The sequence below is a fragment of the Leopardus geoffroyi genome, chromosome A2 (assembly GCF_018350155.1).
Source record: "Leopardus geoffroyi isolate Oge1 chromosome A2, O.geoffroyi_Oge1_pat1.0, whole genome shotgun sequence".
In the NCBI taxonomy this organism is placed as follows: domain Eukaryota; kingdom Metazoa; phylum Chordata; class Mammalia; order Carnivora; family Felidae; genus Leopardus; species Leopardus geoffroyi.
This window is the reverse complement of record NC_059331.1, coordinates 167570485-167582627: the sequence shown is the minus strand read 5'-3', so window position 1 is coordinate 167582627 and position 12143 is coordinate 167570485. Positions and strand designations below refer to the sequence as shown.

At 54.2% G+C, this 12143-nt stretch overlaps 1 long non-coding RNA gene across 1 annotated transcript; it reads left to right on the top strand.

Moving 5' to 3' along the window:
* The first annotated feature begins 4878 nt into the window (after positions 1 to 4878).
* On the top strand, positions 4879 to 7807 carry LOC123607721. The gene is made up of 3 exons (XR_006716869.1): positions 4879 to 5446; positions 7229 to 7358; positions 7615 to 7807. It is a non-coding gene; the product is annotated as an uncharacterized LOC123607721 (long non-coding RNA).
* The last annotated feature ends 4336 nt before the right edge of the window (positions 7808 to 12143 follow it).

Here is a 12143-nt window from a genome sequence, read left to right as displayed (position 1 = left end):
GTTGTGCGCTTTCTGAACCCGTGGATGTGACTGTGTGGACGGGGGGAGAAAGGAAGGACGTGTGTGGCCCGGGACTGGCCGACAGTAAGCCACCCTCCCTACGTGGAGAAGGGAAACGTCACGAGGCTCGGGACGGTGATGACACAAGCCTGGTGTTCGGGCAGGGGCACGTGTGAGCTGGCGCAGGTGGTGGAGGGTGAGCAGGGGATACCAGCTGTGACCGGGGGAGTCACGTCTCGGCTTCGCTGCCCCCGAGGGGACTGGATGTGAAGGCATCTGATAACCTGCACGGGTACATCCTTGATAAGGATGCTACTGGTCTGGCTGGGGAATATTTGTTTTAACGCTTCTCTAGATTCTCGTCCCAGTAGTTTCTTTGATACTTTGATATACGTGCGGAGGAAATACTGCCTCGTAATAAATTGGCAAGATCGTTTGATAATGAGAGACTTTTGTGATCAAAGCTTGAGATTTAGCCGAACCCTTTGGCGATGTTCAGCGTGCCTTCTTCTTATGCTAACTTCCTGCCTGGGTGGAGGGCGTCCTGATCATATCGTGGCGCGGCCACAGCCACGCTTGCCTGTGTGTGTCACCATCTGCTGGCGGGAGGATTGGAGTGACGGCACTTGAAAGGCTCACCTGCCCCAAGTGTCCTCCGTGGCACGTGCTGGAATTCTGCCCTTGGGAGCGGCTTCCAGAGCGTGACTCCCTGTTGCCAGCTGTAATACTTGTGCAGATGATGGTGACTCGTGCCCCTGGTGCCCCGAGGGCACTAGCTTGTTCCCCACGTTTCCATCCCACGGGGCAGCACCACCTCACAGGCCGGAAGGCCGGCCGGTCGCCGCGTCGGCTGTGCGGGTGTTACTACTGTTCTCCCTGCGTCCTGGGTCCCTTCCCTCTGCTCCGCCCCAGGCACGGCCACCAGCACGATCTTCTGGTTGCACTCCCTGTTCTTTCAGTTGCAAAGCCCAGAAACCCATTCGAGCTATTAAACGAAAGTGGGGAAGGGCATTTATGTTAAGGACCCGGAGAAGTCCCCGAGAGGACACCTGCAGCTGGGGCTCTCGTCAGCTGGGAGTGCGAGTCAGATAATCAGGGTGGAAACGACATCCCTCTGGCGGGCAGCCTTCCTTCCTCTGCTTGGGCGTGAGTCTGATGTGGCCAGCTCGGCCTGGACTGAAGCCACCGGCTCCGGTGCCCCTCACTCACTGCGTGATTCCCTCTGTGTCTTGTGGCCCGAATTTCTAAGAGGAATACTCTGACCGACTCGGCTCCACTTAGCTTGGAAAGAGTCTTTACGTCTGTCCCTTCAGTAGCTGTGGGAGGGAGGGTGGGGTCACAGGACCTGCTGCCCTCACAGCCCCGCCCCCAGACAGGGAGGGCGTTTGTGCAGGTGCAGGATGGGTGAGGCAGGCAGCTGTGCCAGTCTGTGGGGCACACTGAGAACTGTTTGGATTGTGTCACTCACTTGCACAAAAAACTTCACACACACACAAAAAACAATCCTCGTTTGTTACAAGACTGCCCGTGATCTGACTGCTGTGTGTCCAAACTCATTTAGTCTTCTCGCCTTGTGCATCGTGTCCAGTCACCGTGGCCTCCCTGCTGTTCCCGGCATGTCTGGCCCATTCCTGCCTCAGGACATTTGCACCTGCTGTTTCCCAGGCTTAGAGCTCTTTCCTTCCGGTTACTAGCATGTCTCACTCCGTCATCTCCTTCAGGTTTTCACTTAGAGTCTGTCTCCTCACCTCAGTGAGGCCCCTCCTGAGCATCCTGTCCCCTGTCACAATATGATACGAAGGGTACGTCACCTCGGGGGCAGTCTTTTCCGATATGCAGAACCCCAGCCTGGGAACAACATCAGATGACTCCCACCAAGGGGCACTTGGCACTGCTCACACCTGTCAAAGCTGTGAAAACCCAGGGCGGCTGGGGAACTGGTGCAGACCAGAGGGGGCTCGCTCAGGGGACGTGATGCGGCAGTGGGTGTGCCGGGCGAGGTCCGGGAGCAGGAGGGGGACGCCAGTGGAGTGTCCGGTGACATCGGGACTGGGTCTGGAGTTCTGCTGGTGATGTGGCAGCCTTGGTGTGCCACAGGGAACCTGAGAGCTCTGTGCCGTCTTTGCATCATCTCTGTAAGTCTAGAATATTCTAAAGCAAACTTTCTGTTTGAAAGAATCCGAGTTTCCATTGCCTGGACATTTCTTTTTGCCTCCTCCCTCCTTATGTTTCTCTGCAGCCCTTATGGCACCCGAGTCTGGCATATTTTGCTGATTTCGTCACCGTCTCCGACCCCGTTAGAATGTGAGTTCTGGGGTGCAGGGGTTTCGCGGGGCTGGGTGCCCAGGACGAGGACAGTGCTGGGTGTGGCGTGTGATCCGTGCTCAGGAAATGCAAGTTGAGTGTGAGGGAGCCTGGCGTCCGGGCTCCCAGCCGTCTCACCCCCACGGCTCTTCGCAGCCACTTTTGCACACTGCTGACTGATGGCCCACGGTGGCCCGCCTTGTCTGGGCCAGTGGCTTCCCCCACCTGCCAAGCCCTCCCTCCTCTTGTCTGCACATTCAACTCTGTCTTTCAGCTTCCGGATCAAATGTCACCTCTCCAGAGGAGCTGCTTCTGACCTCGAACCCAGAAGCAGCCTTGGGCTGTGCAGGTCTGCCCCCGTGCCTGGCTGTATGCCCCGTGGCCGCCCCGTGGCTGCCCCGTGGCACTCACCACCGGTCCAGGCGGCGAGCGCTTCTGCTCCGTGACTTCCTCCACTGGACTGCGACCCTCTCCAGGTCAGCATGACTTTTGCTCGTCTTATTCCCCATGGAGGGGACACGTGGCATTACTCCGTGGACGTCTGTTGAGTGGGTAAAGCCGAAGGTTGATGGCAGAGTAACGGGGGGGCTGGGAGGTGGATGACGAGGTGGCTGTGCTAGTCCATCACCACGTGGCTCTGGGGATAAGTGGCCAACACCAAGCTGGCAAGTGGTCTGCACATTGAATGTTAGAAAATAAGTAAGTAGTGGGTTTGTGCCCAAGAATCTGGAGAAGCATTTAGAGGAGAGAGTGTGTGCCAGGTTCCCAGGTCACCGCTGAGGCGGCCGCGAGAGCGGGCACAGGGAGCAGGGGCCAGGTGAGGGGAGCCCCGGGGTCTGGCGGGACCCGAAGGCGCTGGCTTTCTTTGGACGACGTGTACGGATTCGGCGAGGCTGTGGTGGCGTGCCGAGGGCGCGTTAATGTGTAACCGCGGGCACAAGTCTCTGCAAGGCGCCCGGGTCTGCACCAGTGCCGAACGGGGCGTCTGCTGGCCGCTTACCCACCAGGATTGCCGTGCGGGGGCCGCAGGCCTGCCGGCAGAGCACGTGAGCAGGAGAGAGAACATTCCTCCTGCCTGGCCATGTGGAAACGTGTATTTTTCCGCAGCCTCATGAACGCAAAGTGAGTTCAGACCGAGTGAGTGAATCTGAGACTATAAAAGGGATGGACAGATGGACAACCAGGTTGGTCCTGTGATGAGCTTGTAAATCTGGCTGTGTAAACATCCAGCCCAGCCGCTCCGAAAAGCCCGGCCCCTGGCACGCTGGCCACAGGAGACCCTGCCCAGCTCCCCAGTGCCCGGAGGCCCGCTGACCCCGGGCGGGCCCACTGCTCACAAGCCCCACCTGAGCCCCGCTGACTCTTCCGGGAGCAGAATGTCGAGGAACATGGAACCGTTGGGTGGCTCAGAACGATTGAGGAAGCCTACGCTTTGGACCAGGGGGCCCGGCTGCATAAACGGAGCCCCTGGGCCCGGGCCAGGCCCGCCTCCTGTCTCTGGAACGCGAGCCCTGGGCACCTGCAGGGCCCTGCACAGAGCTGGGACTCGCAGGGCTGGTGGCACAGGAGCGGGAAGGAGAACCGAGCTGTCGAAGGACCTGGGGATGTGGCCCTCGTGAGTCTGTCTTCCCTAAGGAGCACCCACGGGTGTGGGCCACGCTGCCTGCAGCAGAGCCGTGGATGTGTGTTCCTATCCCTCCCCTGCAGGGCTCCGGAGCCCCAGAGCCGGGGAGGCGGGCTCCCTGGGCAGGTGGACGGGGGCAGGCCTGACGGGGCCGCGTGTTGGCTCAGCTAGAATTAGGACCACCCAGATGCCCAGTGAAACGTGGATTTCGGACAACAGACAGTGAGATTGTGCTTACGAAACACTTGAGATTCACATATGCTAAAACGTGATTCGTTGCCAGTATTTCACGCATCCACCTGTCGACTGCTCAGTCTTGCCACCAGGGCCAGAAACGCGGTTCTCCTGGACCTGTGCCGTGGCCGGGGCCCCGCCTGTAACGGCTACTTTCAGGAAGTGGCCCCCCCCACCGGTTCCCCTGGTTCCACACCTGGATCCCCGCCTCAGTTGGCCCTCCCGCAAGCTGTTGGGAACTGGTTACAGCGCCCGAGAACCGCTGATGCGTCTCCCGTGGGAAGGCAGTTGGGTCGGGATGACCGAAGTGGTGACAGAGATGGGAAGGTATCAGGGACCGGGGGTGTGTGGGCCTCCGTTTCCGGCTCTTCTCGTGTTCTCCTCAGCTCCAGGCTCAGGGCCACCATGGCCGTGCTCAGAGGGGGTGCAGCTCTGGCCTCTGACCTGACCGGACCCTGTCGAGAATTCCTGAAGACAGAGCGACGGGGTGGGGGGGGGGGTCGCCCCCTTCCCGGCCCCGTAAGTTATTAGTGCCGACAGGGAACACAGGGAGCGGGTGGGACCCTCCCCTGCAGACGGGCAGCTGAGGCTGGCGGCTAAAGGGAGCACTGGCTAGTGAGCCCCTCCCTCCTCCCACCCTCCCGTCTCCCTGTCGTCCGTGGCGGGTGTGCGGTTCAGGACTAGTGCTCTGTGACGTAGCCAGGGTGGGAGGCCGTGTTTGCAAGGTACCTGCGGCAACAATGTATCTCTTCAGAGCCGCACGAGGCAGTGTGAGGAGACCAGGTGGCACTGACAGTTCATTTGTGGAAAAAGGACGTGGCCCTCGTTATAACGCAAAGTGGCCGTATGGCCTGGATCTGGAGGACAAGAGGAATCAGCTGCTCGCAAGTGACCGACTGAGCCAAATGCGAAGAAATCAGGCAGGCCCTGACCTTCATGCTTCGACAGATCCTGGCAAGTGACAGGCATGTGGGCAGCCTATCAGGTCCACACGTTTCCTGAAGCCCCCCAGTCGGCAAGGCCCTAAGGACCGGGCACCTGGCCCACCTTGTCCGATAACTTGAGTCCGGCTCCGCCCTTCGCCTGTGTTGACCGCGGTGGCCTCTGCTCGGCGGGGTGGCCGCATCTGCTCCCGGCTCCGGGAGGTCTGCTAAAGCCCATTCAGGTGCACCGCTGGCAGGTCAGGTGGTCCACGTGCCGAGGGGAGGAGACAGCGTCCTTACCTGGTTTCTGCTTCATTCACGGTTGGAGCTGACGAATTCTGTAGGCTCCCTTTGGCCGGGGGTAAAACACTGATTTCCTACCTGCGTGGGCACATCTGTGACGCACTCCTTAAGGTTTTCCCTGGCAAGCCCACGGACTTGTGCTTTTCTTCCCGGAACGTTCTTCTTCATATGTTCACGCTGTAGTTAAGGGAGCAGGAGTGGCATGGAGCTGTGTGCTGTGACTGAAGACGTGCCAGGCAGAGTGGCATTCGGGTGAAGGTGGCAAACAGACTGAGGATAAGGGCTGTGTTATTTGGAGTGTCGGTTTTACTTGTTCTAAGAAAGCAAGCGTGCTTTATCTGGAATGCTGCGGATTCCGTATTCATTTCCTTGATGGAACGGCAGGGTCCCTGAAACACCATTTCTTCGGATTGTTTGATCCTCAGCTTAGAAAGGTTGGAAATCCACGGGATCTGAACCCCAGACGCGGATCCAGCCAGAAGATCTGGTTTTGTTTCCCCTGACACATTGATTTGGCCTGGGAAAGGTCGCTGTCCTGGGACACACAGAAAGGTGAGAGGGACTGTGGCCTCAGGAACCTGAGGGCTGGGCATCGGGTGGGGAGCGTGAGGCAAGGGCCAGAAACAGCAGAAATGCAAAGCGTCCAGGCAATTCCATGCAGATGCAGGAAGGAGAAAGGATGTAGACATTTGGCTGACTTTGGGAGCAGGGCCGCGGGACCAGCATAAGGCTGAGGTTTACCCAGGGGCACGCGAGCGTATGCTGTCCTCGCGGACTGAGGTTAAAAACACTATTGCCTTGGAGAAGTACTTTCCAGGGAAGAGCTATTCTGTCTGTTGGCCTAGTGCATTATTGGCCCCGTTAGCTTCCGAGTGGCAGAAAGCAGGCTCTCCTTGATCCTCGTTACCGACTTACAAAAACGAGAGCAGTCAGAAGGCACCGGGAACTTCAGAAGCTCCGAAACCGTGTGGCACAGGTGGGAATGCGTTCCTCCCGTCTTCTTCCCAGATGATCCCGAGAAGAAAATGGTGATGTTTGGAGCTTCATATCGTATGAGAAGTCAGCCTTACCAACTTCTCGCTTTTGCATTTCAAGGCAAGAGGGCTTCCTTTTTGAAGTCATGGTTTGAGTCACGGGGACGTCTGACTGGCCGTGCGTAGGTGTGGAGCCCGCATGATCCCCCGTCGGTGTCTGTTTCGTAGCGAACCCCTCTAAAGCCGGTCCTCTCTGCGCGTCCTCTCTGCGCATGCGTGGTGCGTGGCTGAACACAGTGCGTCGCTCGCCGAGTGTATCTCCACGCGGGGGAAGGGGGCAGGACGTTCGGGCGGAGGCCAGGCAGGTGCCTGTAGTTTACGGCTTCCGGAAGACAGCGTGTCCGCGAAGGCGAGCAACAGGCAGGTTCAAACGCTGCAGCTTTCCTAAAGCAGGTTGAAAAGTGACGACCAAGTGCTGTAACACGGCACTGACGTTTTTGTTTTGTTTTGTTTTGTTTTGTTTTGTTTTGTTTTTTTGAGCCAACTCACCGTGCTTTTTCAGAATGAAGAGAGCTTCATGGTGAACATCCCCTTACTGGACAATGGGTCAGCTCAGGAAATTTTGGGTAAACACTCTTCTACCTTTTGAAAAGGCCTTAGTAATCGCAGTAGTTGGACTGTTGGTGGAGGAGAGCCTGAAACAAAAACGTCATGTTTATTTAGTTGATTCTTGGCACAAGTTTTTGGATTTGATATGTGTATATTTAGGCGATCACCACGAAAAGTCTGCTTAACAAGCATCACCTTACCCAGTTACACACGTTTGTCCTTGTAACGAGGGCGTCTGACATTTTCCGTCTCAGCAGCTTTCGGATACGCGTGGCAGTGCTGTGAGCTGGAGTCCGGGAGACCGTGTATTGAGACGCACGGTTGGGTCGCAGGCAGAGTTGTCTTGTTGGGGACGGTGTTTCCAAGGCAACGACCGGTAGTTAAGAGGTATGTGTCGAGAATTAGGGGTAAGGGGCGGGTGCTCCGTGCGCGTGTCCAGTGTGGCGGTCTCTGCTCGGAACCCCGGGCGGTCTGATGTTCGCACGCAGGGAACCCCGGTGAGCGCGTTTGGGGAGCGCGTTTGGGGAGCGCGTGAGCAGACACCACAGCAGCCTGCAGCAAGCATCCACCTGTTTCGGGACGTCTTTTTAAAGCGAGTTCAGCTTACCACTTCTCCTCTTAGTTTTCCTTTGCTTAATTGCAGGTGATGATTCAGAAAAAAAGCCTTCACCTGTGCTCGCCCGGCTTTCATCTTTCGCAGACAAAGCAGGCTGGGGCTTGGGCCTCGGTCTGTGGCATGCTTAGGGCCCGGGTATTAAAGGGGCTGGATCACCCTCAGGCTTTTAAGGGTTTTTTTGGGTTAAATTGATGAGCATGTATAATAAATTGAAGCTTTGTTGTTTGGCGGATTTTTTTCTCTATTTGTTATTTTATCAGTTAAGAGATGGGGGTGGGGGGGGCGTTCGTCTCTCCTCCCACGTCTCAGATTTGCCTTGAGATTTGTCATCGACTGGGATGGTCTTGCATATGACTAGCATTTTTGTATGTGTCTGTTTCTCCAAGTTGCCTGGAATCCAAGCACCCGAGTGTCTAGATGGCCAGTGTGTAGAGTCTTGACAGGGTTTGCACAGGGCCCAGGGGACCGGTGTCCCCTGTGTCCCTCCATGGCGAGGGTCTGACCTGTCCCCGCGGGGGACACACCCAGCAGATTCTTCTCTGCTGGAAATTGGGACTTCATTTATGTCAGTCTGTCATTTTCTTCTGTTTATTTGTGTCTTTGGAATTTCGTCTTGTTCAAAGCAGAACTGAATGAATTTAGTGAGCGTGTGAGTTTTTGGGACTGCTTGCCTTTGGGGAGCAGTGTGCCTCAGAAGGGCCAGGCCCATGCAGTGCCCGCACTGGTCAGCCTGTGAGCAGTCAGTTTCAGACGAGCCTGTCTGGGCTACAAACATGCTGTGTAAACACAGGGCACACGGGAACACGCGGCATTCTGCGGAAGGGGCCGCTTAAAGCAGGCTGTTCCGCGTACCCCCGATGCTTCTATGACACGTGTGGGCGAACGTATCGATATGTGCCTTTTGGGGTGGGGGGCGGGCACTTTTACCAGATACTTTCTTTTTCCTTCTACTAGGGCGCCATGCTCGAGGGGGTGTGGAAAAGCCGCCGAATACACAGGAAGGTTGTGTTGACTTTGTTCTCAGCCTTCACTCTTTTCCTTGGGCCAAGGTGACGGAGCTCTCTGCCCGTACTTGCCGAAGCGCCCGACTCCCCTTGTTTCATTCTTTGTAAATAAAACAGACTCCCCTCTTCCCTGCACCATGGCTCGCTCCTAGTTTCCTCCACGGCTACAATTCAGTCTAATCGTATCTCTTGGAAATAATATGAGAAAGTTATGCTGTTTTACTCCATCAGATTTAATAAGTTTGGATGCTTTCCAAGTACTCGGCATTAATCACACTTAAACCCAGGGCTTGATAGTTCATCCACCCGGAGTATTCATGTCAGAGACATAAAACAATCTGCTTTAATGCCTACAGTTCCCTTTAAATTGAGCACTTGCCTTGTGTTAATAAAACTTGCTTTGTATTGAGGGGCAATACAATGGGCGAAGACTGGGGGTGGGGATTTTTATGTCACGTAAAGCGTTTCATGGCCGAATTTTCCTTTCCTGTTTTAAAGCTTTGCAGAATTACATGAAAAAAAAAAAAAAAAAAAAAGGAATAAGGTAGGCTCAGAATAAGGAGGAATTAGTCAGCTTGGCAGTCTCCAGAGCTTGGTTTCCATCAGAGAGATGACGTGGCCCTGACAATTGGACAACACTCCTGATGTCGCTCCTGTGTTCCATTTTGGGAGTGACGCTGTGACACTGGACGCTGGTGTTTGCCCGTGTTCCAGGAGGAGGGTACGATGCCCGCTGTCCGCGCCACCTGCCACAGTCGCGGGCTGCAGGGATGCACACAGACCAGGCCAACGTTCAGAAGTACTGTCTTCGTCACCAGCATGTGACCGTCCTTTTAAGTGGGAAGTGTCCTGCCTCTTCTCCACCCCCGTGACGATGTGAAGAGAGTGGTTTCTCGAGCATCTTTCTTCTTTTGGGTATGGAAGTCTTCGTCTTGTAGCAGAGTTGCTTTAACATTTCATCAGAGTGACGGAAGTTTCCACTTGTTCGTATTTTCTTGAGGATCCCTCCGTGGCGTGAGGGGAGGTTTGCTCCGGGGACGAAGGGAGCACAGAGAACATGAACTCTGCCAGAGGGAGGCACTGACTGATCCTGGGGCTGGCTCTCAGGTGGCTTTCCATCCTTAGTCCACAGAGCGTGGTCACTGTGGGTGGCCTGCCAGGCTCTGAGGCAGAAATACCTGTCAGCCAACACATATCCCGAGACCACGTGCTTTGTACTTAACTACCCTAGGAAGCACCCAAATCGTATGGGTACGGACTCTGCTGCAAGACATTCTAAACTCCAAGCCACGCAAGGTGTGATAAGTAATTGCTGACTGGCGTGTGCCCATGATGACTTCAGTGCAGTTCTGAGAAGGGGTGGACCAGGCTTGGGTGTTGGGTAGCCTCCCAGCAAGTGGTTGGTGTTTAAGGGTGCTGGCCCTTCCTCTGGCCTCACGCACTGAACCCAGCTGGTTCATGCATGACTTGGCCACTAGGGGAGTTTTCTGGAAGCGTATTTTATGTCATCGGATGAAGCCTACACACGCAAGAAATCTCCATTTCAGTCCGCGAATACAGGACACTACCTGGTCTGAAACCAACCAACAAGCAAACGGACGAGTTGGACGACTGTGGTAGAGAAAGGCATCCACTCTGTAGCGAGGGCTCAGCCTCAGCAGATGAGACACCGCACAGTTACTTTCTTTTGTTTTAATTTTTTTTATTAACGTTTATTCACTCTTGGGACAGAGAGAGACAGAGCATGAACGGGGGAGGGGCAGAGAGAGAGGGAGACACAGAATCGGAAGCAGGCTCCAGGCTCTGAGCCGTCAGCCCAGAGCCCGGCGCGGGGCTCGAACTCACGGACCGCGAGATCGTGACCTGAGCCGAAGTCGGACGCTTAACCGACTGAGCCACCCAGGCACCCCAACAGTTGCTTTCCTGTCTGATCTTTGTCATCCCTGCTGAAAAGGGTCTGTAGAAGGTGTGCCTCAGGTATATATGGAGTTTAATTGCTTCAAATTATGTGGACATCTAGAATTAACACCAGCCTTGGTATTAATGTTCAGAGTTTGGAATATGTTTAATTGGGCTCATCTGTATCTGCTGGTCATAGATAATCTATGTGTGTTTGTAGGTACACAAATCCAGCTTTTTTTTGGGGTATGTAGGCCATCAGCAAGTTGTAGTGAAGTTTGCTCATACGGTTTACGAGGCTGATGTTGGGAGACCGGGCTTACCCCTTAGGAAGCTTATAATTGCGTATGATGGTAGTTGTAACCTTTCCTGGAAAATATCTTAGTCCCCGTGACATCATACTGTGAAAGAAGCTGTGTTATATGACTCATTTCTCAAACATTAATTTAAGAAATCTCTGTCACATGCCTGTTGTGATCCAGGCAGTCCTGTAGATGTCAGGGACAGAGTAGTGAGTGGAGACAGACCAAGTTCCTGCTCTCACGGACCTTGCACTTCCCGGGAGGGGAAGACAGAAGCTAGTAACGTAAAAGGAGTCCGTGCTAGTTAGGGCTGGCAAGCGCTGTGAAGTGTGTGGGGAGCAGGGCACAAGGAGAAACCCCCCATGTGACCCAGGGCCTTTGAACAGAGACCTGATGCAGTGAGTGAGCAAACCTTGGAGGTGGCTGAGGGAAAGAACATTCTAGAAGGAGCCATAAATGCCAAGTCCTTGAAGTAAAGGTGTGCTTGACGTCTTCAGGGAACTTCTGTTGTTCGCCTACCGTACACATTGTGTGCTTAGGTAGGTTTTTAACTTCACCACAGTGTTCAAGTAGCAATAAATTGCTTTCCCAACCAGATTTATGCCAGATTGAGGGCTGAAACCATATCCTAAATGTGCCTTGTGCTTTCGTGATGTTTAGCCCGATGGTGACCCCGTAACAAGTGCACAACAAACACATTAAAATTTATGGATCCCGTGATTAAAATGTTAAAATTAACCGTAATGTAATGGGTATGTAGTTGATACGGAACATTTTTCAAGGAAAAGAAAAATCTCTTGCTACCTCAACCTTTCTTTCTCAGTTTCCTGTCTGTGGAGATTTTATGCAGGCTCCTCAGGCTCAAATTAGTAATTGGGCACTGTCCCAGGAAATGGCCCAATACTGGATATTTGATAACATTTTTTCTTACTGTAGAGTATCCACAAGATCAAGGTTCTGTCCTCAGATTCTACAGGTAAGTGGAGTCAAGGGGGCAATTACAGCTTCCCCGTGTAGCACAGCGATGCACAGGAAGTGTTTTGGAAGTTAATTTTGAGTTCACGGTCATCTTTATTGAAGGTACAATTTATGCCGGAGGTGTGATCCAAAATTAATTCATACAATGAGTGAAGGAAAAGCTTTTCATGTATATTTGGGGACTTTGGGTTTAGAGGAAGCCGGTGCTAAATCACTGGAAAGGGAAAGAATCCTTTTGTGAATATCCCAGCCCTAGCTGATGTAGAAACAGACTGAGCATGTGTGTGTGTGTTTCTCTGTGTTACGTAGTTTTAATGGGGAGAGGAACATCCCGGAGGGCAGTAAGTGCAAAGATCCTGAGGCGCAAGGCTTC